Source organism: Delphinapterus leucas, chromosome 5, assembly GCF_059928025.1.
Source record: "Delphinapterus leucas isolate spDelLeu-1000000601 "Yukka" chromosome 5, BTC_Dleu_Yukka2, whole genome shotgun sequence".
In the NCBI taxonomy this organism is placed as follows: Eukaryota; Metazoa; Chordata; class Mammalia; order Artiodactyla; family Monodontidae; genus Delphinapterus; species Delphinapterus leucas.
The window spans coordinates 62,442,674-62,450,230 of NC_143133.1; positions in this window are offsets into that span (position 1 = coordinate 62,442,674).

A 7,557-nucleotide genomic window follows, 5' to 3' on the forward strand; every position below is an offset into this window, starting at 1 on the left:
GATGTCTGTGGCTCTCCAGAAATAAGAGTACAATCCAGTAATTAAAGCTAGAAGCAACCTTAGTAATCATCTACCAAGCCACTTATTTTACAGATGAGAGATAGTTAAGTGACTTGCCTGCTATCTCATTGCTAGTATGAGCCAGGGTTGGAACCGAGGCTCTAAAATTTCCCTTCTCAGACTTTTCCATAACACTTAGCTGCTTGACACACTCTCTCACAAAACTTCATATACATGCATTTGCACATCTTGTTAATGGAGGGAGGGAGAAAGGGAAGAAGGGAGGAAGGAATGAAGGGAGGGAGGGAGGGAGGAAGGAAGGAAGGAAATAAATGAAGCTTAAATTATTTTCTAGGTACTTAACCCTACAGATTTGTTCAGCTGATTAAAAAAAGCCCCACATATGCATATCTAAAAGCTATTGCTTATTGTTTTATTTTAAATGTGAAGACTTCAGTGTGATCAAAGTTCTCATTCATATTAGCAAGGGGATGTCATATTTCTTCTGAGGAAATAAAAATTTAACATCACAGGACTAAACGATCTTCCCATTTTTTCAGAAATAAAATTAAAGGATCATAGGTAGAAATAGTTGTAACATTAGTTCTTTACTCAGCTCTTAGATTTAGCCTGATCCTGGGGCAAGTACTTTTCCTGTATTACTTCATCAAATCCTCACAATTTTATGTTTTGGGAAGTATTATTACTTATCCTCACTTCAAAGCCGAGAAGACTAGGGTTTGTGGGATAAGACATTCACCAAAGTCACACAGCTTCGCTGGGTGCTGCCAGGACTCAAATCCAGAATCAGCTCACTCCAGGCCTACACTTGAACTTCTGCTTATACTGCTCTGCCTCTGAAATGCAGAATACTAGCCAATTAGCCCTCCTTTTCCAATATAAAGTCTTACTGTCATTTTTTACTTAACCTGGACTTTTTGAACTCTGTGTCAACAATTGATTAAATGCACTTTTTTTCAGGGAAAATTAGTTATTTATATATGGGAAGAGCTTCTAGGAATCAAATTTACAAACTTATACAATCTTCTGTCCTTTCTGGTTTTTGTCGAATTTTGCTTTGTTTTTTCCAGTTTCTCTATAAAATTCAGTTAATCCTTCCCCTTAGTAGAAACCTTTCCTGTTTTCCTCTGTGCTGTAAGGGGGTAATTTTCATCGCCATCATTTAAATGTGTAAGGCTCAGTTGGCTGGTATGTACTCTAATTAGTGTTGAAAATACTTCTGCAGAAGGTCTCTGTAGAATTCCTTCTTTCTGTGATTTAGATGTAGTCGTCTTTCCTTTTGAGAGGTTACATCTAGGAAAGAAGCCTTCAGTTCTCTAAAAACTACGTTTGCAGGGATATCAAGTGATATTTTATAAAATCTGAGGCTATTTTGATCTGACAAGTATGTACTGTGTTCCTAGTACTGGGCTGAGGGGAGGAGATTGGAGAAGAGATTTACTACGTGTGTCATAATAGATCTTAACCTGGTTTATAGAAGCCAGGTTAAGAAAGGAAGAAAGGAAACAACTGCATCATGAAACGGAAATGGTCAAAGGCCCAGGGATCAGGATAAAGCTGTGCCACTGACCCACTCTATGACTTTCACCAGCTGCTTCTTTCCCAGAAAATTCAGGCAGACGATAGGATGATTTCTAAAGGTTCCCATCCAGCCCTAAGATTCTACACCATAATGAGTAATCAAATGATAGGGTGCATGGTGCCAAAGTTGGGCCCGACTGTAGGGTTTCTCAACATTATCGACATTTGTGGACTAGCTAATTCTTTGTCGGGGGGCCTGTTTTGTGCACCGTAGGATGTTTAGAAGCCTCTTTGGCCTCTACCAATTAAATGCCAGTAGCGCTCTCCCCTTTCCTGATTGAGACAAACAAAAATATCTCCAGATGTTACCAAACGTTACCTGGGGGCAAAATCGCCCTTGGTTGAAAACCTCTGGGCTATAGGAATTCCAAAACCAAAAGGATTGCAACCGGAGGCTCTGAGCAAGCCTTCATGGAGAGGGTGCAATTTGGGCTAAATTGAGGGAAGTACGGGATTAGTGGAGAGGTGGGGGAAGGGTATAAGTACCTGTACAGAATTTAGCATGATGTAGGCTGTACGGTGATGAGGGCACATGAGGGCAAGAGGGAGAGGAGAACAGGTCAGCTATAACTATGGGTCAGAGCTGAGCAGTGGTCAATAAAAGGAGAACTGAGAACTTCAAATGCCCAGGAATTGTCATAAATTATACCAAAATAGATTGTTTTAGAGAGGTTGAGATGAATTTCAGTTCTTCAATTAAGTATTTTTTATCATCTGTCAGGAAGCTGCAAATAGAGAAGTCCCAGTTTTGCCAACATGTTCATTGGAGGACATCAGAGGAATCTGATTGCTGGGTTAGCAGTGGTGTCCATAATCTCTGCCTCATTCTTGACCACCAGGTCAAGTTTCGTTTCATGGGCACACAGTTCCCTGAAAATTGCACATAAGTGACCCAGACCATTTACTGCTAGAGCCTCAAAATCGGGTGGACATACAATGATATGGTTATTCCCTGTAAAGAGCAAGGGAGAATTATAGTAATGAACCCCATGGTTTCAGCCCAATAAAACCTACAAATGCACATTTTGGAGAAGAAACTCTACAAAGTACCAGGTATCTGTCTTAGTCAAGGTTCCTTTTGATTGCAATACACAGAAACATCAACACTAGCTGAATAAACAGTAAATTTATTATAAAGGTAAAACACTCACAGATATAAAAATGGCCAGGTCTCAAGCCCTCAAACAAATCAGACCTGAGAACAGTAGATAGTAAATGTAGGGGGTGTGCTTCCTTCTCTACCTCTGCGCTACCACACTGTTCTCATTTCTACTTCTTAGCAAGTTTATACTCTCTCCCCCTCTCCCTCTCCCTCTCCCTCTCCCCCCCCCCCCCCCCCCCCCCCCCCCCCGCTTATTCATCTTGGCCGGGCCTTCCCATGGCTGCTTTGCACCCAGGCCCTGCTTAGCTTGATCTCCACAGACTGGCTGTGGATTGGTTTCCCATGTCTCAGGAGAACATGGGGCTGCCACCTGTAGGAACTCTGAGTGTAGCCTCTAGTCAGGTATGTTGGGCGTGGTCCTCACGCAGACTGACAGATTCTACATAGGGAAGTATTATGGAAGCAGGATAGAGGCAAGATTGTCCTAAAGAAAGAAGTAATGGTCAGCATCGTATGTGCAGGGTAGTCCAGTAAAATAAGGACTGAAAAAGAGGACCAGGAGAAGATGGCAGAAGAGTAAGACGCGGAGATCACCTTCCTCCCCACAGATACAACAGAAATACATCTACACGTGGAACAGCTCCTACAGAACACCCACTGAAGGCTGGCAGATGTCCTCAGACCTCCCAAAGGGCAAGAAACTCCCCACGTACCTGGGTAGGGCAAAAGAAAAAAGGAAAAACAGAGACAAAAGAATAGGGATGGGACCTGCCCCAGTGGGAGGGAGCTGTGAAGGAGGAAAGGTTTCCACACACTAGGAAGTCCCTTCGCGGGCGGAGACTGTGGGTGGTGGAGGGGGGGAGCTTCGAAGCCGCGTAGCATAGCGTAGCCACAGGGGTGCGGAGGGCAAGAGGAGAGATTCCCGCACAGAGGATCGGTGCCGACCGGCCCTCACCAGCCCGAGAGGCTTGTCTGCTCACCCGCCGGGGCGGGAGGGGGCTGGGAGCTGAGGCTCGGCCTTGGGTCAGATCGCAGGGAGAGCACCAGGGTTGGCGGCGTGAACACAGCCTGAAGGGGTTAGTGCGCCACGGCTAGCCGGGAGGGAGTCCAGTAAAAGTCTAGACCTGCCTAAGAGGCAAGAGACTTTTTCTTCCCTCTTTGTTTCCTGGTGCTCGAGGAGAGGGGATTAAGAGCTCTGCTTAAAGGAGCTCCAGAGACGGGTGCGAGCCGCGGCTAACAGAGCGGACCCCAGACACGGGCAGGAGACGCTAAGGCTGCTGCTGCCGCCATCAAGAAGCCTGTGTGCGAGCACAGGTCACTATCCAAACCCCCCTTCCAGGGAGCCTGTGCAGCCCGCCACTGCCAGGGTCCCGGGATCCAGGGACAACTTCCCCGGGAGAACGCACGGCGGGCCTCAGGCTGGTGCAACGTCATGTTGGCCTCTGCCGCCGCAGGCCCGCCCCACATCCGCACCCCTCCCTCCCCCACGGCCTGAGTGAGCCAGAGCCCCCGAATCAGCGGCTCCTTTAACCCCACCCTGTCTGAGCGAAGAACAGACGCCCTCAGGCGACCTACACTCAGAGGCGGGGCCAAATCCAAAGTGAGCCCCGGGAGCTGTGCGAACAAAGAAGAGAAAGGGAAATCTCTCCCAGCAGCCTCAGGAGCAGCGCATTAAAGCTCCACAATCAACTTGATGTATCCTGCATCTGTGGAATACATGAATAGACAACGAATCACCCCAAATTGAGGGGGTGGACTTTGAGAGCAAGATATATTATTTTTTCCCCTTTTCCTCTTTTTGTGAGTCTGTATGTGTATGCTTCTGTGTGTGATTTTGTCTGTATAGCTTTGCTTTCACTATTTGTCCTAGGATTCTGTCCGTCCGTTCTTTTTTTTTTTACTTTTTAGAATTTTTTTCATAATAATTCTTTTTTTATTTTAATAACTTTATTTTATTTTACCTTACTTTATTTTATTTTATCCTCTTTCTTTCTTTCTTTCTACTTTTTCTCCCTTTTATTCTGAGCCGTGTGGATGAAAGGCTCTTGGAGCTGCAGCCAGGAGTCAGTGCTGTGCCTCTGAGGTGGGAGAGCCAACTTCAGGACACTGGTCCACAAGAGACCTCCCAGCTCCACGTAATATCAAACGGCGAAAATCTCCCAGAGATCTCCATCTCAACACCAGCACCGAGCTCCACTCAACGACCAGAAAGCTACAGTGCTGGACACCCTATGCCAAACAACTAGCAAGACAGGAACACAGCCCCACCCATTAGCAGAGAGGCTGCCTAAAATCATAATAAGTCCACAGACACCCCAAAACACACCACCAGATATGGACCTGCCCACCAGAAAGACAAGATCCGGCCTCATCCACCAGAACACAGGCACTAGTCCCCTCCACCAGGAAGCCTACACAACCCACTGAACAAACCTTAGCCACTGGAGACAGACACCAAAAACAACGGGAACTACGAACCTGCAGACTGCGAAAAGGAGACCCCAAACACAGTAAGATAAGCAATATGAGAAGACAGAAAAGCACACAGCAGGTGAAAGAGCAAGGTGAAGATATCCTCCAAGTCAGCATGGAGGTTACTGAGAACTCTTGTGAAAGAACGTTAAGGAAATGATGGGGGGATACCAGAGTGTAGAGGATGAAGAAGTGGAAATTATTGTGGAGAGTTCTCTTCTCAGAAGCCTGGTTGAGAGAGAAGAGGGAGGGAGTGGTAGTGGGACCTTGGGAGCCAAGAGAAGGTTTTTATGGAATGGAATTGATTGTATGGGACAACTGGAAAATAGAGAGAAGTGAAGAAGGGCATAACTAATGTCACAAGGTCCAGAGGAGACCCCTGATGGAAGCATAGGGGTTGTTAGCCTTGAATAAAAGGCAGACACCTCATGCTTTAAAATTGAAGGGAAAAGGCCAAAGAAACACACCAAGATGAATATATTTGCAGTTGAGAAAGAAAGTCAAGGAAATTCACATTGATGGAGGCAAAACCATCCTTTGACAAAGGAAGGAGTGGGAATGATGCAAGGGCTTTGAGGAGACCATGGTCAGAGCCTTCAGGACAGGTGTCCGAGTCATGTACCACACTAGGCACCATTTATGAACTTATTCCAGAATGTGAAGGCAAGAGATTCTGGCCTCCTGATCAACTCTTGGAAAAGTAGGGGAGCGCCTCCTGCATATAAGCCCACACGGCAGACAAGGCCATGCACACACTTGGAAGAGTACACATGCACACTGTCATTGGTGCTCACAGTCACATACGCATACACGCATGCATGATTGTGTCCTATGTCAGTCTTCACTGAGCATCCCTTGAGGTTTCTTCTCTCACCTGCAGAGGCCTGATTTGTGACAATCAGACTCCAACCCTACTTCTCTTTCCCTGGGGATGTGTGGAGTGTGCAGGCTGCTGACACTGTGAGGACCCAAAGTCTGGAGGGGGGGTGGCGGCCGAGTTGTCAGAATTTGGGCACATGTATGTGTGCAGCCAGGGATGCTTCCCCCTGGGACTCTGGAAATCCCATTTCCCCCTACCCCCAGGGCAGAGCTGTCCAGATTGTACAATAATATCAGAGTAAACTAACTGGAGGGAGGGGCACTTTTTGCTGATTCTCAGAGATTCTGAGAGTAGTAGAAGTCACTGAAGGGAAGAGGAGAGCTGCCCAGTATATACGCTGCTGCAATCTCAGAGGGTGCAGCTGGGGCTGCAGCCCATGAGTTTTTCATGGACCAATCTACTTGACTGAGTGATTCTCTGTAACTGTGCCTAGTGGCCCAGGGGTAGGAATGAAGGAGGCAGTTTAGGAGATGGATCCCAGTTTAGGGAAAAGCGTGACATCTTAGAGGTTTTTCAGGGCATTTGGCAGTTTTGAAGGATAAGGGTTTGAGGTGATAAGCTTCAGTGTAGGCTGGTTAGGACACAAAAGGGCTGATGTACGGAGAGAACTTAGGGGTCTGGTGTGCCTCAGGTGTGCCACCAGAGCAGTGGGGTGGAGAGGATGAGAGAGCTGCAGGAGGGGAAGGCCCTTTCTCAACATAGTCCAAGACTCTGAGAATCCCATATGGGCCATTCTGTTGCCAAGACCCAGGTCAGTAACAAGGATTCTCCCCGTCTTCCTTTCGGCCCGGCCAAAAAGTTAGTCTGCTTGGTCAGCTCTTAATACCAGCTGCCACCAACTCTATCCCTCTGCATGAGACCATTAGTACCATGTAGGTCTGGGCTAGAGCCTTAAGTCCTTCCTGAGGCGGTGACTAAAAGGCCGCTGGTCTTCTTCCGTCTGATTTTACTCCCGTCTGCTTTTACTCGAGGGTCATGCTTATCAAGACTCCTCTATTCCTTGAGGGTAGATGCACTTCTGTGCATGAACCTGTGGCAGCTCATTTTGCAGGCAGGGTTAAAGGTTGTAGCAGCTCCATTTTCCACCGGTGAAGAGTCACAGCATGCCTTCTGCCAAAAGGGTGCAGAGTGCCAGGGAGAAGGGCCTGCTTGGTCATGCACGTTGATTCAGCTGTTGATTTTGATCACAACCCCATGCGTGGTCTTATATCTCTTTGTGCGAAAGGCAGATAGAGCTATTGTGGTCCCTGCATGAATAATCTATTGTTTTAAAATATCAATTTTCCCATTACTCTGTCAGCCATAAATACCTTCTTTGATAACATGTTGTTCAGAATCACCGTAATCTGGAGAGGGCCATTTTATATCCCCTGTTCACATGATCTAAGCAACATTTTTGCATGACTTTAGGAAATAAAACTAGGAAAGGGGGGGTAATTTTTTAAAATAGAATAAGCTTAATGGCTTTTTCACTTATCATTTCTTTAACCACTTTAATATA